General features: G+C 41.3%; 1 pseudogene; it reads right to left on the minus strand.

The window, feature by feature from the left end:
- Positions 1 to 218: 218 nt before the first annotated feature.
- LOC129622106 (TAR DNA-binding protein 43-like) lies at positions 219 to 24782 on the minus strand (annotated as a pseudogene).

Raw genomic sequence — 24782 nt, forward strand, 5'->3', positions numbered from 1 at the left:
ACAGATTTAAGTTACTTTCAGGTAACATTATACTGCTCCATAGATAGTACAGGTATACTGTACTGTTCCCATTCCTCTCTGCCGCCTCTATAACGTTGCTGTCATTCACTTCCATTTTCCATCATCTCAGTACATTGTCTCTGTTATTACCTTTAACAGTTACATATGGAAATCAATTGTGAGTAAAAAAAATACGATCTTACCTACATTTATTTCTTCTATTTCTTTTCCATTCTTGATGTAGATATCAGTTTCTGATCCATATAATTTTCTATCTCTTGAAGAACTTTAACCATTTCTTGCAAGGCAGACCTGTTAGTGCGATTTCCACAGTTTTTGCTGGTCTGAAAGACAAAAAAATCCAGTAAAATTCTTTTCCTTGTTTCTTTCTTTCCCCTTTTTTTTTTCTTTTTTCTCTGTACCACTTTGCTGGTGGGATTTTAGTTCCGTGACCAGGGATTGAACTCAGGCCATAGCAGTGAAAACATCAATGCTAGAACCCCCAAAACAAACCCATGAGGCATTTTTCTATTGTTAGTGATAAATAGATTTCAGAATCCCTGTTTTATAGGTAAGACAGTTGAGACTCAAACTCTGCAATGTAAGAATTCAAATGAGTTTCACTCCTCAGTTCAAACCCACATAGCCCTGCATTGTTGTGTAAATATTGCCCTCAGTTCAGTTCAGTTGCTCAGTCATGTCTGACTCCTTGTAACCCCATGAATCGCAGCTCACCAGGCCTCCCTGTCCATCACCAACTAGCGGAGCTTACTCAAACTTGTGTCCATCGAGTCGGTGATGCCATCCAGCCATCTCATCCTCTGTCGTCCCCTTCTTCTTCTGCCCCCAATCCCTCCCAGCATCAGAGTCTTTTCCAATGACTCAACTCTTCACATGAGGTGGCCAAAGTATTGGAGTTTCAGCTTTAGCATCAGTCCTTCCAATGAACACCCAGGACTGATCTCCTTTAGAGTCATGGACCTAACATTCCAGGTTCCTATGCAATATTGCTCTTTACAGCATCGGACCTTGCTTCTATCACCAGTCACATCCACAACTGGGTATTGTTTTTTGCTTTGGCTCCATCCCTTCATTCTTTCTGAAGTTATTTTTCCACTGATCTCCAGTAGCATATTGGGCACCTACCGACCTAGGGAGTTCCTCTTTCAGTATCCTATCATTTTGCCTTTCATACTGTTCATGGGGTTCTCAAGGCAAGAATACTGAAGTGGTTCGCCATTCCCTTCTCCAGTGGACCACATTCTGTCAGACCTCTCCACCATGACCCACCCGTCTTGGATAGCCCCACACGGCATAGCTGAGTTTCATTGAGTTAGACAAGGCTGTGGTCCGTGTGATCAGATTGACTAGTTTTCTGTGATTATGGTTTCAGTGTGTCTGCCCTCTGATGCCATCTCGCAACACCTGGGTTCCTCTACAGATATCTAAATACTTCTCACAGATTCCCATGGACTCTCTGAGAAATATATGGTAGGCATATTACTGATACTAGATATGTCTTTGGACTTCATGGTGCATTCTTCAACTTAAGCTCCACACGCACACCCACCCCCCAAGTTAAGGGAGTTAAGAGTATGCAGGCTGACACAAAGAGCGAGAGGAAATAAGCTTGTGAGAGACTCTTATCCAGTCCCTAAAGGAAAACTGCCTCAGGCTACCTGTATAGGACAGGATGTGTTGCATGTCTGTCAGTCACGCAGTTGTGTCCAGCTCTTTGCGACCCCATGAACTGCAGCACGCTAGGCTTCCATGTCCAGTCCCCTTGATGAGGCCAGGGATCTGATTAGTCTGGTGGTCTGGCATGTAAAGCACCGGGGGGAAGTCACAGAGAGAACAAGACTGAGAAGTTTGCCTCAGGCATATTCCACTCAAATTCAAACCTAGGAATCTAGCTTTGGCTAAGGCTCTGTTTGACCCAGGAACCTGAGGTGGGCAGGAACGTGCTATAACCTTGTGGACACTACCTGTAAGTATAATGGCACCACACTTGCTCAGGGCACCTGTAAGTCACAAGGCTTAGGGACTTGTGAACGATAACCGCTGTTCTTAGGACCTGTCCTGCGGCAGGTATTGCAGAGATATATTCCAAACACCTTGGACTTTAAGGTGGCCAACCGCACAGGTATATTTTCCAACACACACTGGAAGGAACAACAAAAAGCACATAATACCACACTCAGGGCAAAACACTCAAGATCCCTGATTCCTGAAGGAATACCAATCAAAGGGACAAGGAGACATCAAATCCACCAGGCAAGTTAGGTGTCGTCACAAGGCTACAGGCACTAAATGCGGGAGAGGGGCTGGAGCAAAGGGAGCCCCCGACACTGTCGGTGTGAAGGACTGGCAACTCCCAGAAAAATGGACAGTCTTCGAATGCCTGCCAAAAAGTTCTCAAGAGAGACTAAGCCTAGGCGCTGACATTCCCAGCCCTGGGCTTAAACCCCTAGAAACCCATCATTCAGAAAGAGACGTGCACATCCACAAGCACTGCAGCAATATTCACAGGAACCAAGACAGAGAAACAGCAAAATCCCCACCGATACGTTAGAGCTTCAACAAGATGTGCCGCCTATAAGGGACGGACTATTACTCGGCCAGAGAAAACCCCACTGAGAGACGGGGATGTTATGCCCCTGGAAGCCACGGGGATGGAAATTGAAGGATCCTCTGCTCCAGAGACTCAGCCAGACAGCGGAAGACCACAGGGCCCATAATGTCCCCGTCTGGACTGAAGAAAAATAAACGAAGGATCGAATTTACACCCCAAAGAGAGACCCTGAGAAGGTTCTATCTCATACCAAGGGAACCAGAAAAAAAAAAAAAGACAAATCCAGAAGTGAAGGGGGTGGGGATGAATTAGGGGGTCCAGGCTAGCAGAAATAGAGAACTCGGTATCCATCATAGATAATCCACCAGAATTATCAGCTTTCTTACTTTCTTCTTTCGTTTGTTTTTCACATACACACAGAAGTTTCTGCCTCTGACCCGACCACAGAAATGGCCATCTCTAAAGGTAATCCACAGAGATAGTCTCTTTCCTTCCTCATATACACTGAAAACTGGGTCAGACATAGATAATCCACAAGGACCTTGTGCTCAGCAGGGGGCATGACCTTCTGCAAGAAGCTCTGTGACAAAAAAAACCCAGAAACATAGATACAGCCTATAGTTACCATCATATCTGTATCAGAGGTCTGTACACTGACAACAAGCACAGAACAACCAATAGACTATACAACTTGGGCACGATGTCAAAGGAAAAGAAAAGTAATTCCTACTGTATCTCCTCGAACCTACTTTATTTGACGTTTCTCCTATACCAGGAGTCGACGCAAGCTTGTGTCCCAGGTTGGGACAGGGTGAGGTCGAGACAGCCTGGCAGGGTGCCCTTCCTGAGACCCCTCTTCAACCTCCAGTGTCTGCTCGGCTCTGGCTGGGACTGGAGTCCGGAGTGGAATCAAGGCCTGGAGGATCTTGGAAGCAATAGTCAACTGATCTCCACCCTCTCCTGGTGCTAAGGTTCCCAGCTCAAGCTTCCTTCCCGAGAGTGCAGCTTCCTAGGCACCTTGGTGTCTAGATCTGGGTGCTCTGGACCTGTTGGGATTAGTTAAAATGCAGGAGAGTATAGCTTTAAGGAGAGGAGGCTGTGGGACACAAGCCCCTAGGTGTTTGCTCAGACACATTGCACTGGAAGGCACAGCCCAGGAACCTGACATTCCCTAAGGCTCTGGTTGCACTAGGAACCCAAGGTGGATGTGGAAAAATGCTGCCCACTTGTGGACATGTCCTGGCAGTACAACCGGACAGCCAGGGCTTCGGGGCACCTAGAGTCCACAGGACATGGGGGGCTGTTAACCATAATGGCTGCCCTTAGGACTTGTCCCAGGACGGGTATTGCAGAAGTAAATTTTGGCCAAGATGGAACTTAAGGAAGTCAGTTGCTACAGCTATATTATCTTCACACCTTTGAAGGAAAAATCAAAACCAGAAAACTTAAACCTCAATAAGAAACCAAAATGCTTCCACATTCCTAATGACTGCAGGCATGTCCATAAGAAGGATGACAAGAAATCAAATCCCACTGGTCTAGTTAGCATTCTCACAGGGCTACAAACAGTAACTGGGAGACTGCCTGGAGGAAAGGAACCCTGCTACCTACCCCTGGGAATATACACGGTTGGTGCCCAGAAGAAAGGACAGCCTCCAAATACCTGCCCAAACACTGTCAAGAGAGGTCAGTCAAGGAGCTGACATTTCTACACCTGGCTCTAGATTCCGAGAAATCTATCATTCAAGAAAACACAGGGACCCCAACATGCACTGCACTTCTAATCACAAAAGCCTCTCTATTGCTTCTGTAGCTATTTCTCCACTCTTCTCCAGTAGCATATTGGGCACCTACTGAACTGGGGAGCTCATCTTTCAGTGTCATGTCTTTTTGCCTTTTCATGCCGTTCATGGGGTTCTCATGGCAAGAATGCTGAAGTAGTTTGCCATTCCCTTCTCCAGTGGACCACATTTTGTCTAAACTCTCCATCATGACCCATATGTCTTGGTTGGCCCTACACGGCATGATCATAGTTTCATTGAGTTAGACAAGGTTGTGATCCATGTGATCAGTTAAGTGTATATGTTTGGTCCATATGTGTATATGTTTGGTGGCTCAGAGTTTAAAGCACCTTCCTGGAATGCAGGAGACCCGGGTTCGAGCCCTGGGTCAGGAAGATCCCCTGGAGAAGGAAATGGCAACCCACTCCAGTACTCTTGCCTGGAGAATCCCATGGAGGGAGGAGGCTAGTAGGCTACAGTCCATGGGATCACAAAGAGTCGGACACGACTGAGCGACTTCACTTCACTTCACTTCACTTCACTTCAACATACAGACCAGTTCGGTGTATGTGTGTACTCATATAGCTGATTCAGTTTCTCTACAGAAGAAGCAAACATTGTAAAGCAACTATACTCCATTAAAAACTAATAAAAAACAAAAAGTAAAATAAAATAAAACCCCCCAAACTCATAGACAGAGAACTGGTTGGTGGTTGTAAGGGGAGGTTGTTGGTAGTAGGGGAAAAATAAGAAAGTGGTTATAAGGAACAAACTTTCAGTTATAGATTAAGTCTTGAGTATTTAAGTTACAGCATGCTGAGTATAGATAATATAGATGAAAATACTGTATTGCTGATTTGTAAGCTGATAAGAGACTAGGTCTTGGAAGTTCTCATCACAGATTTTTTTTTTAGCTATGTCAGATGTTGGATATTAAGTAAACTTACTGTGATCATTTCACATTATATATATACATAAAATATGTATAAAATCACTGTGTTGCATGGATTAAAATTAACGTGATATTACGATTATATGTCCATAAAACTGGAGGAAAAATCCAACCAACAAATTGACTGCCTGCTCCCCCTAAACATGAAATGAAGTCTCAAATATGAAAATGGTCAATTTGTCAACTGCACATCCATATAGAAGAAATGCGAAGGGAATAGAAAGGAGTCAGTCCTTCAAGCCAAAAGGAAATGGTACTACATGGAGGTCTGCACCTTCACAAAAGACTTAAGAACACAAGTAAGTATATCGGGAAATTAAAGACTTTGACCTATTTACCTCTGTTTAAAAGACAATCAGATTCCCTGAAGCAAAAATAATACAAACATTTCTGGTTTTATAACATAAGTACTGGTGAAATACATGACACCAATGTCAAAGAGGCCAGGAAAGGGGAATGAAAGTATGTTGTCAAATACTGCATATAAAATGGTATATTGCTGAGGCAGACTGTGATAAAGATACACAGTTAAATAATGTGAAAGAACACAGAAAGGACTTATAACTGCAAAGCCAGAAAGAGCATAAGGTGAAATTACATAAAAGTTTTCACTCCTCCAAAAGATAGCAGCACACGGGAAAAGGTGCAAAGGACACATGAGACAACAGAAAGACAGTAGATGTAAACAGCACACATTGACCATTACATTAGATATAGATGGTGTAAACTTGAGGGCCGAAAGGTAAACGGTTTCCTGTTGCAGGTCGTGAAGTCTCTGTTGCAGCGACGTGACGCTGTTGTAGCACAAGTGCAGCCGCAGTCTATACATCAAGGGATGGATGTGGCTATGTCCCAACAAAATAGTATTTTCAAAAACAGGCCATCTGCCAGGCCATAGTTTATTAGTCTCTTAAGTACCTCAATTCAGAAGTAAATATGGGGCAGAAGTAAGTAAATACAAGGCAGAAGTAAATATGGGGAGATAGCATGATCTATATATGCTGTCTACAAAAAAGATTTCAGTATGATACCCACAGATTAGAAGTAAAAGAATAGAAACACATAGATGTACCATACTAATGTTGCAGAGAAGAACCAATTCTGACTCCATGTTGGGACTGTTTCTTTGACTTGTTTTGGTTGCTATTGTTATAATCATACATAAAGCCCTGCCTCAGTAAACCAACCCTCAGCCTGAATGTTGGATTAATGTGCCTTTGTTCAGCCCACAGATAATTTGACCCCCTACCTGTTAATGGCTGCAGGAAAGAAAGATTGGTGCTGTGTCTGCTCAAAACTGTTTGATGCTTAGTCACCTAGTGGACTACAGTGCACCAGGCTCCTCTGCGGAATTTTCCAGGCAAGAATACTGGAGCGGGTACTCATCCCTTTGTCCAGGGGATCTTCCCTACCCAAGGGCTGAACCAACATCCGCATGGCAGGTGGATTCTGTGCTGCTAAAGGTCCAGGGGAATCCATTGATTAGAGAAACATAAAACCCCAGTGAGGTATCCTCTCACACCAGCCTCAGAATGTCAGTTATCAAAAAGGCTACTAACAATAAATGATAGAGAGGGTGTAGATAAAAGTGAATCTTCTACATTCTTGGTGGATATGTAAATTTATACAGCTACTATGGAGAACAGTATGGAAATTCCTTTAAAAACTAGGAATAAAACTAATATATGACCAAGCAATCCATTTCTGGCCATATATCCAGGAAAACCCATCATTGTAAAGGACACATTTGCCCCAAAGTTCACAGCAGCACAATTTACAATAGCCATGACATGGATGCAGTCAAGATATCCATTGACATCTGCCTTGATAAACAAGTTGTGATACATATACACACAATGGAGTATTACTCAGCCATGAAAAGAAATGAAACTGAGTTAGTGTATGAGGTGGATGAACCTCACAGAGAATGTCATGCAGAGTGAAGTAAGTCAGAAAAACAGATATTAATTCATATATATGGACTCTAGAAGAGAGAGATACATACTTCTGAATCTATTTTCAGGCAGGGCAGGAAAAGACAGGCAGTGGGGGAAGGAGAGGGTGGCATGAATTGAGAGAGTAGCATTGATATACACACACTTACTTGTATAAAAATAGATAGCTTGTAGGACAGAGAAGGCAATGGCACCCCACTCCAGTACTCTTGCCTGGAAAATCCTATGGACGGAGGAGCCTGGTGGGCTGCCGTCTGTGGGGTCACACAGAGTCGGACACGACTGAAGTGATTTAGCAGCAGCAGCAGCTTGTAGGAAGCAGCTATGGAGCACAGGGAACTCAGCTCAGTTCTGGGTGATGACTTAGACAGGTGGGATGGTGGAGATGGTGAGAGGGAGGCTCAAATGGCAGGAATGCTGATTCACATTGTTGTACACCAGAAATCAGGAAGATATTGTAAATCAATTATACACCAACTAAAAAAATTAAATATTATCTGTACCACCACCAAGTTCTGGACAGAGTGTGGAGAGAAGGGAACTGTCCTACGCTTTTGGTAGGAACATAAATTGATACAGCCACTATGGAGAACAGTATGGAGATTCCTTAAAAAACTAGGACTAGAACTACCACAAGCCCAAGCAATCTCGCACCTGGGCATATACCTGACAAAATCTATCACTGAAAAAGCCACATCCTCTGTAATGTGCACTGAAGCACTGTTTACTTTAACCAGGATATAGAAGCAACACAAATGTCCATCAGTGAGGACCAGCTAAAGAAATCATGGTACATATACACTGGACTATTAGTCATAAAAAGAGAATGAAGTGTGTTATGTGCAGAGATGTGGATGGACCTGGGGACAGTCATACAGAGTTCAGTTAAGGCAGAAAGAGAAAAAGAAATATTGTATATTAACATGTGTGGAACCTAGAAATGTGGTATAATGAACTTATTTGCAAAGCAGATCTAAAGAAACAGAACAAACCCTACAGACATCAAAGTTAAAAAGGACATTGAGAAGAATTAGATTTGGATTGACAATTTATACTATTGAGTCTATGTCTAAGATAGATGACTAATGAGAACCTACTGTATAGCTCAGGGAACTCCACTCATTGCTCCATGATGACCTAAATTGGAAGGATATCCAAACAGAAAGCTGATGCATTTTCTGTACAGCAGAAAATTAAACACTGTAAAGCAACTATACACCATTAAAATTTTTTTAAAATAAAAATCCCAAACTCAGAGATACATAGAACTGATTGGTGGTTGTTAGAGGAGTCTCTTGGTGGGAAAATTAGGAAAAGGTAATGAAAAGGTACAAACTTCCAGTCATACAATAAGTCCTGGTGATACGATGTACAGCATGTTGAGTATAGATTGTAACACTGTATTACATATTTGTAAGCTGCTCTGAGGGTAGGTCTTAACATTTTTACTAATTTTTTTTAACTATGGCAGGTGATGTATCTTAACTAAAATTATGATGATCATTTTATATTACATATGTACATACATATATATACATGTATAAAATCACTATGTTGTACACTAAGAAATGGAGAATTTCCTGCCATACCAATAAATCAGGATCACAGTTATCAGTGATTCCAGCCCATCTAACGTGAACTTCTGAGCCCAGAGGGCACCCAGGAAGAAAAATATCTGCTATTCATAGCAGCCACCAGCCACTTCCCAGGGTGAGCCTTGAGGAGCTTGGGCGGGGGAAAGAAAAGTCAGGATAGTGGCTTCTGATAGCAGAGATGCATATGACAGGAATGATTTCAGTGAGCCCAGACTCTTGCATCTTCCCATACATAGAAACGTGTAAAATTCCTTAAGTTGAGATATCTGGTTTTCCATAATTAACAATAATATTTTGATGTTCAGACTACCTGCCCTTTGTTGCAAACTTCTATATAATGTGACTCTTCCCCACCCTCCTTGGAGTTTCCTCAGGGTCATTTGAGGTGGTGTCTCCTGGGCTTGAAGTCCTAAAAATTCCCACCAAATAAAACTTCCTCTCAACTTTTAGGTTGTGACTATTTTTCAAGTCAACAACACCTAAAACTAATGTGCCAATTATACCTCAATACTACTGGAGTAAAAAAATCCAACCAAGAAACAACTGATTACCAAATATGCCTAAACATTAAATGAAATCTTAAATATACAAAAGGTCAAACAATAGGTCACCTACAGATCCAAACAGAAGAAATGTGAAAGGAATGTAAAGGAAGTCAGTCCTTGAAGCCAAAAGTAAATGGTGCCACATGGAGGTCTGGATCTACAGCAAAGAGTAAACCGCATCAGTAATGGCAAAACTATTGTTAATTATGTAAAGGTTTTTACTTCACTATTTGCCTATCTTCAAAAGATAATCAGATTGCTTGAAGCAAAATAATACAAATATTTTGGTTTATAATACATGTACTTATGAGATATATGACAAAAATATTAAAAAGCCCAGGAAAGGAGAATGCAAGTATTCTGCCAATGTTTTACACTGTGTATAAATGGTGTATTGATTGAAAGTGGACTGTGATAAACATGCACATTATATGGTGGATTCATGTTGATATATGACAAAACCAATACAATATTGTAAAGTTAAAAAATAAAAAAAAAGTTATAACTACTAAGCAGAGAAAGGAAATAAGGTGAAGTTATAAAAAAAAAACTTTCACTCATTCAAAAGACAGCAGCAAAAGAGGAAAAAAGGAACAAAGGACACATGAGACAAGAGCAGGACAGATTTCAACCAACCATATCCATCTTTACATTAGATGTAAATGGTGTGAACCAAAGTTCAGCAAACCTTTTCTTACAGGGCCAGATGATGAATAGTTTCCCTTTGCAAGTTACCAAGTATCTGTTGCAACTCCACGACTCTGTTGTTGCACAAAAGCAGCCACAGTCAATGCAAAAAGAAATGGATGTGGCTATATTCTAATAAAATATTATTTTCAAAAACAAGCCATCGACCAGGCCACAGTTGACATATGGCCATAGTCAACAAAGTCATAGCTCCTGTTGCAACACCTCAATTCAGAGGCAAAAGTAGACTGGGGGAAAAAGCATGACCTAAATATATGCTGCCTAAAAAATGTATTTTAACAGTATGCATAGATTAAAATAATTAAAAAAAAAGTGTACCAGGCTAATATTGTAGAGAAGAGCCAATTCTAACTCCATGATGGAATTGTTTCTTTGAGTGGTTTTAGTTGCTGTTGTTACAATCATACATAAAGCCCTGTCTCAGTAAACCCAGTCCCTCTGCCTGACTGTTGGACCAAAGTGCCCTTTTTCAGTCACAGGAAGATAATCTGACCATGCTGACCTAAGCATAGTTTCAGGAAAGAAAAGATTGTTAGTGCTGTGTCTGCTCTGTTATGTCTGACTCTTAGCCACCCAGAGGACTCTAGCGCACAGGCTCCTCTGTCTGGGGAATTTTCCAGGCAAGAATACTACAGTGGGTAGCCATCCCCTTCTCCAGGAGATCTTCTCTACCCAGGGATTGAGCCCACAGCTTCTGCATTGCAGGCAGATTCTATATTGCTGAGGCTCCAGGGCAATCCAATTGCTGCTGCTGCTAAGTCGCTTCAGGTCGTGTCCGACTCTGTGTGACCCCATAGATGGCAGCCCACCAGGCTCCCCTATCCCTGGGATTCTCCAGGCAAGAACACTGGAGTGGGTTGCCATTTCCTTCTCCAATGCATGAAAGTGAAAAGTTAAAGTGAAGTCGCTCAGTCATGTCCCACTCTTAGCAACCCCATGGACTGTAGCCCACCAGGCTCCTCCATCCATGGGATTTTCCAGGCAAGAGTACTGGAGTGGGTTACCATTGCCTTCTCTGTCCAATTGTTAGAGAAACCCAAATCAAAAGCACGAGGTATCATCTCAGAAAAGTCAGAATGGCTATCATCAAAAAAGCTACAAACAACAAATGATGGAGAGCATGTGGCAAAAAGTGAACCCTCATATGCTCTTGGTAGGAATGTAAATTTATATAGCTACTACGGGGAACAGTATACAGATTCCTTAAGAAATTAGGAATAAAACTACCATGTAACCATGCAATTCCATTTCTGGACATATATTCAGAGGAAAACATCATCCAAAGAGACACATGTATTGCAGTGTTCACAGCAGCACAAATTACAATAGCCATGGCATGGATACAACTGAAGGTCCATCGACATCTGCCTCCACAAATAAGTTGTGATATATATACACAGGGTCTTCCTCAAGGCTCATATGGCAAAGAATCCACCTGCAATGCAGTAGACCAAGGTTCGATCCCTGGGTTGGGAAGATCCATTGGAGATAGGAATAGTATCCAGTCCCATATTCTTGCCAGAAGAATTCCATGGATAGAGGAGCCTCATGGTCTACAGTCCATGGGGTTGTAAAGGTTGGACATGACTGAGCAAGTAACACTTTTCACTTTTCATATATATACAGTGGATATTATTCAGCCATGAAAAGGAATGAAATTGTCAGTGTGTAAGATGGAGGAACCTAGAAGACAGTCGGTCACAGAGAGTTCAGTGAGTCAGAAAGAGAAAAACAAATATGGTAAACAGATATATGTGGAAGCTAGAAACGTGGTAGAGAGGAACTTATTTGCAAAGCAGACCTGGAGGGATAGAATATACCTATGGACATCAAGGTTAAAAGGGGTTTTGGGAAGAATCGGGTAATTTGGACTGACAAATGTACACTATTGAATCTATATCTAAGATAGATAACTAGTAAGAATCTACTGTATAGCTCAGGGAACTATACTCAATGCTGTATGATGACCTAAATTGGAAGGAAATCCAAAGAAGAGGGGATATATGCAAACATAGAGCTGATTCACTTTCTGTATGCCAGAAACTAAAGCATTGTAAACCAACTCTACACCATAAACAATAAAAATAAATAAATAAAACCCCAAACTCATAGATTACAGAGAACTGCTTGGCATTTGCTAGAGGAGGCCCTTGGTGGCGGGGGAAATAGAAAAAGGGGTGTATAACTTTCCTGGGGATGTCATGTACAGCATGCTGAGTATAGTTTTTAATGCTGAGTTACATATTTGTAAGCTGCTCTGAGAATAGGCCTTAACTTTTTAAAACTATATCAGGTGATGGATGTTAACTAAACTTACTGTGATCATTATTATCTATTACATACTATATATACATATATATGTGTATATTTTATTTATATATATATAAATATAAAATCCCTATGTTGTACACTGAGAAATGGAGTATTTCCTGTCATATCAGTAAACCGGATGTCACAATCATCAGTAATTCCAGCTGTACAAATGTGAATTTCTGAGCTCAGAGGATGCCCATGAAGAACAATATCTGCTATACAGCTACCAGCCACTCCCCAGGGTGAGCCTTGAGGAGCTTGGGGATGATGTGAAAAAGGCAGGATAGTGGTCCCTGATAGCTGAGATGTGTATGAAAGGATTGATTTCAGCAAGCCCAGACTCTGGCATCTTCTCATACATAGAAAAGTGCTGTATTTCTTGAGATATCTGGTTTTCCTTAATTAATAATAATATTTTGATGTTCAAACTACCTGCCCTTTACTGCAAACTTCTATATCACCTCACTCCACCCCTTGCCTTCTTGGAACAGTTCTCTTAAAGTCACTTGAGATGCTGTGTCCTGGGCTTGCAGTCCTAAAACTTCATACCAAATAAACCATTCTTCTTAACTTTTAGGTTGTGACTACTTTTTAGGTCGACAACACCTAAAACTAATGTTACAAGCCAATTATATCTCCATAGTACTGGAGGAAAAAAATACAACCAAACAACTGACTACCTGCTCTCCCTAAACATAAAATGAAGTCTTAAATATGCAAATAATCAAATGATTTGTCACCTGCACACCCATATGAAAGAAATGTGAAAGGAATGTAAAGGAAACCAGTCCTTGAGGCCAAAATAAAATGGTACCTCATGGAAGTCTGCATCTGCACAAAAGAGGGAAGAACACCAGTAGTGGTAACTACACTGGTAAATTATATAAAGACTTTTACCTTTCTACTTACATCTCTTTAAAAGACAATCAGATGGCTTGAAACAAAAATAATATAAAACATTCTTGTTCCTATAACACATGAACTGATGAAATACATAACAACAATATAAAAAAAGCCAGGAGAAGGGAATGAAAGTATGTTGTCAAAGTTCTCACACTTCGTTTAAAATGGTGTATTGTTGAAAGGAGACTGTGATAAAGATACACAGTATCAGTTCAGTTCAGTCGCTCAGTCCTGTCCGACTCTTTGCAACCCCATGAACAGCAGCACGCCAGGCCTCCCTGTCCATCACCAACTGCCAGAATTCACTCAAACTCATGTCCATCGAATTGGTGATGCCATCCAACCATCTCATTCTCTGTCGTCCCCTTCTCCTCCTGCCCTCAATCTTTCCCAGCATCAGGGTCTTTTCAAATGAGTCAGCTCTTCGCCATCAGGTGGCCAGTATTGGAGTTTCAGCTTCGACATCAGTCCTACCAATGAACACCCAGGACTGATCTCCTTTAGGATGGACTGGTTGGATCTCCTTGCAGTCCAAGGGACTCTCAAGAGTCTTCTCCAACACCACAGTTCAAAAGCATCAATTCTTTTGCACTCAGCCTTCTTCACAGTCCAACTCTCACATCCATACATGACCACAGGAAAAACCATAGCCTTGACTAGACGGACCTTTGTTGGCAAAGTAATATCTCTGCTTTTGAATATGCTATCTAGGTTGGTCATAACTTTCCTTCCAAGGAGTAAGCATCTTTTAATTTCATGGCTGCAGTCACCATCTGCAGTGATTTTGGAGCCCCCCAAAATAAAGTCAGCCAGTGTTTCCACTGTTTCTCCACCTATTTGCCATGAAGTTATGCAATCTTATTTTTCTGAATGTTGAGCTTTAAGCCAACTTTTTCACTTTCACTTTCATCAAGAGGCTCTTTAGTTTTTCTTCACTTTCTGCCATAAGGGTGGTGTCATCTGCATATCTGAGGTTATTGATATTTCTCCTGGCAATCTTGATTCCAGCTTGTGCTTCCTCCAGCCCAGCATTTCTCATGATGTACTCTGCATATAAGTTAAATAAACAGGGTGACAATATACAGCCTTGACTTACTCCTTTTCCTATTTGGAATCAGTCTGTTGTTCCATGTCCAGTTCTACCTGTTGCTTCCTGACCTGCATATAGTTTTCTCAAGAGGTAGGTCAGGTGGTCTGGTAGTCCCATCTTCAGAATTTTCCATAGTTTATTGTGATCCACACAGTCAAAGGCTTTGGCATAGGGAGACTGTGATAAAGATACACAGTATAAACTAAAACAACACCACTAGAACTTATAACTACTAAGCCACAAAAGGAAATGATGAAGTTATAAAAATGTTTTCACTTGTCCAAAAGATAGCAGCAAAAGAGAAAAGGAGAACCAAGGACATATGAGACAATAGCAAGACAGTAGATGTAAAACAATCATATACATCATTACATTACATATAAATGGTGTAAACCAAAGATCAACAAACCTTTTGTACAGAGCCAGAAAGTAAATAGTTTCCCTTTGCAAGTTATGAAGTCTCTGTTGGAACTACATAACTCTTTTGTGGTAGCACAAAATAAGCCGCAATCAATACATAATGAAATGGATATAGCTATGTTCCAATAAAATATTTTTTTAAAGTCCCTGTTTCAGTACATCAATTCAGAGGTAGAAGTAGATTGGGAGGAAAGCATGATCTCAATATATGCTGCCTACAAAAAATATTTTAATGTGACGGCCACAGTTAAAAGGAAAAGTATAGAAAAGATGTACCTTGCTAATTTTGCAAAGAAGAACCAGTTCTGACTCCATTTTGGACTGTCTCTTTGACTTGTTTGAGTGGTTGTTTTTATTATGATCTTATATAAAGCCCTGTCTCAGTAAACACAGTCCCTCTGCCTGACTGTTGGACAAAAATGCCCTTGTTCAGCTCACAAGGACATAATCAGACCCTACCTATGAATGACAGCAGGAAGGAAGAGATTGTGTGTGTCGTGTGTGCTCAGTCGCTCCATCCTGTCTCACTCTTCATGACCCCATGGACCCTAGCACACCAGGCTTCTCTGTCCATGTAATATTCTAGGCAAGAATACTGCGGTTGGTAAAGGACCAACTCCAGGGGACCTGCCCACCCGGGGATTGAACCCACATCTCCTGCATTCCCGGCAGCTTCTTTACCACTGAGCCACCAGTGGAGTCCACTTATTAGAGAAATGCAAACCAAAACCACAATAAGGTATCATCTCACATCAGCCAGAATGGGTGTCATCAAAAGGGCTCCAAACAATAAATGCTGAGAAGGTGTGTAAAAATGGAACCATTCTACATTCTTGGGAATGCAAATGGATACAGCCACTATGATGAACAGGATGGACATTCCTTAAGAAACTAGGAATAAAACTACCATGTGATCAAGCAATCCCATACCTGCGACCCCCATGGACTGCAGCACGCCAGGTGTCCCTGTTCACCACCAACTCCCGGAGTTTACTCAAACTCATGTCCATTGAGTTGGTTATGCCATCCAACCATTTCATCCTCTGTCATCCCTTTCTCCTCCCACCTTCAATCTTTCCCAGCATCAGGGTCTTTGCATCAGGTGGCCAAAGTATTGGAGTTTCAGCTTCAGTATCAGTCCTTCCAATGAATATTCAGGACTGATCTCCTTTAGGATGGACTGGTTGGATCTCCTTGCAGTCCCAGGGACTCTCAAGAGTCTTCTCCAACACCACAGTTCAAAAGCATCAATTCTTCAGCGCTCGGCTTTCTTTATAGTCCAACATTCACATTCATACATCACTACTGGAAAAACCATAGCTTTGACTAGACGGACCTTTGTTGGCAAAGTAATGTCTCTGCTTTTTAATATGCTGTCTAGGTTGGTCATAACTTTTCTTTCATGGAGCGAGTGTCTTTTAATTTCATGGCTGCAGTTGATGGATGAAACAGATGAACAGGCTCCATCTTGAAAGCAGGACTCCATCTTGGCCCAGACTGTGGACTTGGAGCTATATGCCCAGTGTCTATGGAAAGGACATACCAACTGGAAAACTAGACCCCCCAGATGGAAGAGCCCCAGGGCTCATACCTAGATTCTCCGTCACCTAAAAGAATACCCTAATTATCTGTGTAACCAAATAGAATCATAAATTCTTTATGCTTATTGGGGTATCACCACAGGCCTATTGATAATTGTTTCCACTGTTAACTACCTAGGCCTAAGGCATACGAATAATGGATTTAAGGCATACAAATCATGGGTTAACTTTGGTTGTATCTTTATTTTCCTTTGTTCAGACTAGTTTCAGAGAATTTGGGGAGGTGGGTTTGGTCATGTACACTTAGGGTATATAAGGTTTTCACAAAAACTGGTTGGGGTCCTTGGCTAAGAGGAGACTCTGCCTGGGGCCCGCTGGTGTAATAAACTGCACTCCACTATCTGCATTGTCCTTCTGAGTGAGTTTGTTTCCCAGAATGAGTGGCTACAACACAGTCACCATCTGCAATGATTTTGGAGCCCAAAAAATAGTCTGTCACTGTTCCATTGCTTCCCCATCTATTTCCCATGAAGTGATGGGACTGGATGCCATGATCTTCATTTTCTGAATGTTGAGTTTTAAGCCAACTTTTTCACTCTCCTCTTTCACTTTCATCAAGTGGCTCTTTAGTTCTTTGCTTTCTGCCATAAGGGTGGTGTCATCTGCATATCTGAGGTTATTGGTATTTCTCCTGGCAATCTTGATTCCTATACACAGAACAATGCTAAATTTCTTAACTTGAGATATACTGTTTTCCTTAATTAACAATAATATTTTGACGTTCAGACTACCTGCCCTTTGTTGCAAACTCCTATATAACCTGACTCCTCCCCCTTCCTCCTTGGAACAGTTCTCTTAGGGTCACTTGAGATGCTATCTCCTGGGCTTGAGTCCTAAAAATTCCCGCCAAATAAAACTTTACTCTCAACCTTTAGGTTGTGACCATTTAAGTAGACAACACCTAAAACTAAGGTTATATACCAATTATATCTCCATAAAATTGGAGGGAAAAAATCCAACCAACAAAGAACTGATTGCCAGCTGTCCCTAAACATGAAATGAAGTCCGTCTAGTCAAGGCTATGGTTTTTCCAATGGTCATGTATGGATGTAGAGTTGGACTGTGAAGAAAGCTGAGTGCTGAAGAATTGATGCTTTTGAAGTGTGGTGTTGGAGAAGACTCTTGAGAGTCCCTTGGACTGCAAGGAGATCCAACCAGTCCATTCTGAAGGAGACCAGCCCTGGGATTTCTTTGGAAGGAATGATGCTAACGCTGAAACTCCAGTACTTTGGCCACCTCATGCGAAGAGTTGACTCATTGGAAAAGACTCAGATGGTGGGAGGGATTGGGGGCAGGAGGAGAAGGGGACGGCAGAGGATGAGATGGCTGGATGGCATCACTGACTCGATGGACGTGACTCTGAGTGAACTCCGGGAGTTGGTGATGGACAGGGAGGCCTGGCGTGCTGCGATTCATGGGGTCGCAAAAAGTCGGACACGACTGAGCGACTGATCTGATCTGATAAAAAGTTTTCGCTTGTCCATAAGACAGCAGCAAGTGAGAAAAGTGGAAGAAAGGACACATTAGACAACAGCAAGAAGGTAGATGTAAACCAGCCTTGTTGATCAATGCTGCTGCTGCTGCGAAGTCGCTTCAGTCATGTCCGACTCTGTGGGACCCCATACATGGCAGCCCACCAGGCTCTGCCGTCCCTGGGATTCTCCATGCAAGAACACTGGAGTGGGTTGCCATTTCCTTCTCCAATGCATGAAAGTGAAAAGTGAAAGTGAAGTCGCTCAGTTGTGTCCGACCCTCAGCGACCCCATGGACTGTGCCCATGGGATTTTCCAGGCAAGGGTACTGGAGTGGGTTGCCATTGCCTTCTCCCATTAGATGTAAATGGTGTAAACTAAAGATCAGCAAACCTTTTCTTAAAGGGCTAGAAGGTAAATAGTTTACCTTTGCCAGTTATGAAGTCTTTGCTGCAACTACATAACTGTTTTGCTGTAGCATAAAAGTAGCCACAGTCAAAACAAAGAAATGGATGTGGTTATGTTTCAATAAATTATTATTTACAAAAACAGGCTGTCTGCCAGGCTATAGTTTACTAGTCCCTTGTTTAAGTACCTCAGTTCTGAAAACCACAACTTATACATGCTGCCTACAAAAAAATATTTTAGTATGATGTCCTGTACTGAGTACACATGCTCCCATGTCCAACTCTTTGGCAACCCCATGGACTGTAGCACACCAGCATCCTCTGTGAATGGAATTTTCCAGGCAAGAAGACTGGAGCAGGTTGTCCTTTCCTTTTCCAGAATATCTTCCTACTCACAGATTAAAAGTAAAAGGACGGACATGATGTACCATGCTAAAGTTGCAGAGAAGCTCCAATTCTGATTCCACGTTGGAACTGTTTTTGACTTGGTTTTTGGTGCTGTTGTGATTATAACCATATAGAATGCGGTGCCTCAGAAAACACAGCCCTTCTGCCTGACTGCTGGACTAAATCGTCTTTGCTCAGCTCATAGGGAGATAGTCTGACCCTGCACATCTGTGATTACCTACAGGAGAGAAGAGATTAACACATTCCTTTCAGAAGTTGGCAGCTCCTGGAGCTGTTTTGCAAGTCTGATTGCCCCTTTTCACTTTGCTTCTTCACTGCCTATCCCTCTGCATTCTGCCTTTTTACTTTATTTCCTCACTGCCCCCCGCCTCCATCTCTGTTCTACAAGAGAGCCTGGCATCCTGACCCTGATAAATGGGTATTTTGAGACACTAGTCTGCCATCTTCTCAGTCAGCCAGCTTTCCTACTCAAGTCATATTCCATGCCTCCACACCTTGCTCAGATTTGTTGGCCTGGCGACTGTGTGGCCTAGAGACTGAGTTTGGACTCTGTACCTCTAATAGGAACCAAAGGGAAGAGGGAGGGCCTATGTTTACATTAGCCAGAGCACATCTAGAGCAGAAGAGGGGCAGGGTAAAGAGAAAGAGAGAAATCAAACAGAAAGATGGCTACCTCTTCTGCCAAATGAAGCAGGTTGCGGTATTTCTTTCATCTCCAGACTCTTAGGAGTGAGACTAACCAAATAAGACAGGAAACCGCTGTCACGTAGCTGTGCCTTTAGCCTTTCTACTGTACTGGAAGGATCAAAGGAGCTAGAAAGAATGGAGGGATCCTAGGCGTTTTTTTCTTTTTTTGTATGTGGTGGCAACAAAAATTTTTATTCAACTGGTTCAGAAAAAAGTTTTGGAATGAATGCATTTAGATAACCAAATACACTTTAAAAACAAATCTTTGCCAAATAGTTTACTTTAAACTTCAAAACAATTTTTTTGTAATGTATAATTAACTACCCATAGCTATGTCATACCATAAACATGCTAATAGATGGTTGTTCTCAACATTCAAATCTTTCTAAGACTGGTAACCAGATTTACGCAAGTGTTAATAAGGGATTAAAACCATGACCTTGACAACCTTAACTTACCCTGAGCTCTTTGAAGTTTCGTCTGTTTAGTCTTTGGAGGTCTCTGAATATTATTTTAAGTGTTATCGTGTTACTTCTGCTGGATAATAGTGCAAGTGCTAAAATGTAAAAATCACGTAGTACAAGGTTTGGAAATCATGCAGTTTAGATGCAGAAAAAAATTAAATCAAGGCAAAATCCTTTTACTGAGGAAACTGAATAAAACGATGTGGTGACCATAAGTCTGAAGGATGGCTTCATTTATAAAATTTTAACAAGTAACTTGTAAAATGACAAATTTATTTATCATAATCTAATTAGATAAGGGCATTAAGTAAATTATCAACAAAAAAACTGTCATTCTTCCATTAGAAAAGGAGCTGGACTCTCACAGAAGTTAGTTACAATTTAAGTACAATAGAGAAGCAATATATTACTGCTTTTACATACTTAACAATGCATCTCGAGTGTCTGAGTTTTGTAAGCTATTTTATCAATATTGTTCACTTTTCCATTGGCTCAGACAGTAAAGGAATCTGCCTGCAATGCAGGAGGCCTGTGTCAGATCCCTGGGTTGGGAAGATCCCGTGGAGAAGGGAATGGCAATCCACTCCAGTATTCTTGCCTGGAGAATTCCATGGACAGAGGAGCCTGGCAGGCTATAGCCCACAGGGTTGCAAAGAGTCAGACACAACTGAGCAACTAACTAACACGTTTACACCTTTATCAATATTACTCTATTTCCTCACTTTTGGAAGACAAAGACCATTTCCCTTAACACTTCCACAGATAGACAACCCACTTTGCTAGTTCTTAAAGCTATCAGGCTTCTTGACAGATTTCAGGCAAAAGATAATTTGTGGTTTCTTCTACTTTATCCTTATTGCAATTAATCCCCAACTAGAAAGGTGCTGATATTCCTTGCATTTCAATTGACAAGTTTTTCTATGAAGCATTTTAAAATAATTAACATTGTTTTGCCCACTCCTTCAAATTAGAATATTTTTAGAAGTCATGATTTCTCAAAGGAGATTTATATAGACCATGCAAATAGAACAGCACCCATATGCACAGAGGCACTAAGAAAAAGCTAGAGGGTACTGCTTACCATTTTAGCTGCAGTCACTTAGACATTAAAAACTAGATTTGAAAAAGCAAAACAAAAACTTTTCATTTGGAGCAATGCAAGAACAAATAGCAGTTGAATCTGGGTATCAGCTGTCTATGTATGACAAGTGATAAATCCATATGACTTCAGACAACTTTTCAAATAAGTTTATTTGAAACACAATAAACTATTGCCAAGAAACTTCATGAAAATTTCATCTCAAAAGGGTCAAAAAAGGAGAATTAACTGCTTTGAATTCTTTGCATTCAGGGCTGCAAACCAAATACACATTATTACTTAAATCAGCATTATTTAAGAATTTCCAACATTGACAACTCTTGTAAAAAAGCATCCAAGCACAGGACAGAGAGCTGCAGCACACAGCATTCTTATGGGTAAGCAACAGACATCTGAACTTACTTGGAGACACCGTGAGTCACTAGTGAACTCTGCTTCCAAGTACTCCTGCAAAGCACACCATAGGCTCAGTACATGTTCTCAGCCCCTCAGCTTCAGTTCACATTACCACACTTACAGATCTGTGACAGAAGAGAACACACACCATACAGCATTCACAGTAGTTGACAAACATCGTTTCACTTAACACATTCAGCTAACGTAGGTTAACGAAGAACAAAACTAAAAGTCTTCCAACAGATGCAGATGTCCTTTGAATGCAAAAAACATTTGTATGTTATTTGCTATCACTGCTCTCAGCACACCCTCTTACCAAAGCCACAGGACTGAGAGACACATCTTGTGTCTTTTTTGTAACACAAGTTACAAAATATCCATTATGCACCACCAAATCTCTGCACACACTCTTTCCTTTCCTCGCTCATACTGGCACCATCATCAATTCCACACAAGGTTTCAAAAGTTTTAACAGGCCTCTGGTTCCATATCCCAGCCTTGCATTCACAGCATTGATACAAGCCCATGAAATAAAGAGTAGTGTATAAAAATGAGACACTTACTATCAAAGATGCAGCCTGTGCAGCGTGATAAGAATTCTTGACTGAGAAAGCATGCAGACAGAAGTATTCCTATGGTAGAATTATTTACAACACTACTTTCAGCAAAGTGCTTCTTCCATAAACACTTGAAATGAGATGAACTGGAAAGACTAAATGAAGGCTTTCTATTGTACTTTTGTATATGAAGGAGACAAGGGCTAAAAAAACAAAAACAAAAGAACCAAGCACTGTGATACCATGCTCTCCAAAGAGGAGATTTCCCAAGGGAAAAAAAGTGATATGGTGGGATTTGAATGAAAACAAGAAAAACGTAGTTCTAACCAATGGTTTCCATTTTAAACATGCAAATAATTCACTTCACAAGTCCATGGATAAAATATTGCAGGAGAAACATTTTGTAGTGTGTTGGTTTATCAATGAGGTTAATAGCAGTTCACTTTCAAACACTCAATACTTCAACCCTTTATGTAACAAAACTAAAATTCATTTAGCTCTTTTTCTAAAGAAAAATGCCAGATATACTGCTGAATATACCTCCACACTGAAGACGCCAATTTTAAAAATTCTTAAATACGTATTTTACAATATATTTACCATGCGTTTAGAAAAATTTGAATTCCCACCAGTTTATACCAACTAACCATAACCCAAAGTCAACATTCCCTAGCCAGAAGATTCAGAATCCATGCTTGGGCCAAAGCCTACATTAAAACCACTGCCTGACCCTGCATTTGATGCGGATCTCCAACCAATTGCTGCACCTGAATTAGAAGCACTCTAAAAGTTACTTCCAGTACCCAAAGCCTGACTCGGTTCTCTCTGCATGTTGCCTTGTCTTTCGTTATGACCTGACGGGCCTGGCTGGTTCTGGTGACTGGCTAACATGCCCATGATACCCCAGCTGCTGTGCAGAGCTCCCTGGGCTGCAGCCATCATTGCTGGACTAATGCTAAAAGCACCAACATTCCTCCATCTGCCCATATTACTACCTGGATTATTTCCCAAACCAGCCCTGCCCTCTCTACTGCTGATCTACTGAATCCACCCTGACTCCCAAAGCCACCTGGATCACCGCATCTTCCACTGCTGTCTGTTGCTACTGTGTTTAGGTTCAGCCTTGGATATATGTATGTCGATTCCTTTAATAGTCACCTCCTCTCCACAGAGAGACTGGGCAACCTGATCATCTGCAAATGGAACAAGGCAAAAGCCCTGAACAGCATGGGATTAAAGACATCTACCACTTCCCCGTACTGGCAAAAGAACTGCTGCAGCTCATCAGCAGTCATGTCCTCTGCACAGCACCCAGTAAACACCTTTCTGCTTCCCAAAGGCTCCCCTGGGCTTTGCTTAGAATTTGGAAGTTTACAGTCACACTGTTGTCCATCTATCACATGTTGCTGTGACATGACTTTCACCTGGGTTTCATATTCTGTAAAATGAACAAAGTCAAATGCTTTCTAATGACCAGTTTTTAGAATATGCATTTATTTGGCTGTGTCGGGTTTTATTAGTTGCAACATGTGAATTTTTAGTTGTGGTATGTGGGATCTATTAATAATTCCCTTAACAGGGATCGAACCCAGGCCCTCTGTATTGGGAGTGCAGAGTCTTAGCACTGGGCCACCAAGGAAGTTCCTGAATGACCAGTTTTAGAATCTTTCTTGACCTGAACCCTAAGAACCTCTCCAAGGGTACTAAAATTCTCTTTTAGGTCCTGCTGTTTTCCATGGGAGACCCAACACTATTTCTGGACTACTTTTTTCATGTTCACTGCTGATGAAGCATCCATTTTTCTTTTGTTATTGTTGTGATAGCTGACATCGTACACCAGATTCCCTCAGCCGGCATTAGGGGCATGCAGAATACCTCCTACCAGATGGACACCTCTCATATACTGAGACCTGGCTTCCTGTAGTGCAGACCACGTGCCCCATAAGCTGGGCTGCATTGTCCCACGTGCCCCATAAGCTGGGCTGCATTGTCCCATCATTTTATGATGGTATGCGAACGGGCTCGTTATTTTCATCTTTGGTTACCCGAATATATTCAGACAACTTTGCTTGCCTTTCTGCTAGGCTGCTGCCAGGAAGCCCGACAAGGAAACTGAAGCAGCGAGGAATCCTAGAGCAGTCTGGCTACCACTTCACTACCGCACCCCTAGGCTTCTTTCTGAGAGGCAGGAAAGAGCAGTTACTCACAGTGTGGGCTCTGGTATCTGACTTCTCTAATTTGAATCTTAATTTCACCATTTACAAACTGAGTTAGAGTGAGTTTCTTAATATCTTTTAGTCTGGAAAAGGTGGATACCATTTATACCTTATGGACTTTCTATGAGAATTATATCAGATAATACATGTGAAGCATTTGGTACACATCTCACAGTCAGCACTCAAGTGAACTCTGTGACACCGATGTTGCCAACCACCGTGTTATTCCTTTGGAGAAGATGAAGTATTGTACACTGTTTGTGCAACAATTTTTAAGTTAACACAATGACCTCCATCCTCTAGCAATAAAATGTTCTTAAATATAAGTATCATTTGAACATAGATAAATAATAAGGATTTACTATGGTAGCACTCGACTCAGAACTCTGTAATGACCTATATGGGAAAAGAATATAAAAAAAAGAGTGGATCTCTGTATATGTAAGAAAGAAAAATTACCATTCGGGATAGCATGGCTTAATCCAGGTGAATAAGGGAAAATTCAGTTTGCTAGCTTTTTCTTTTACTTTCACACTACAACAAAACAGAGTACTTCTGACACCAGATGTGTGGGAGTTTTCTCGAACTACAAAGTTCTTGGATATTCGTTGGTGTCTTAAAATTCTACTCAGTTCTGACAT

Source organism: Bubalus kerabau, chromosome 10 (genome assembly GCF_029407905.1).
Source record: "Bubalus kerabau isolate K-KA32 ecotype Philippines breed swamp buffalo chromosome 10, PCC_UOA_SB_1v2, whole genome shotgun sequence".
NCBI classification, from domain to species: Eukaryota; Metazoa; Chordata; class Mammalia; order Artiodactyla; family Bovidae; genus Bubalus; species Bubalus kerabau.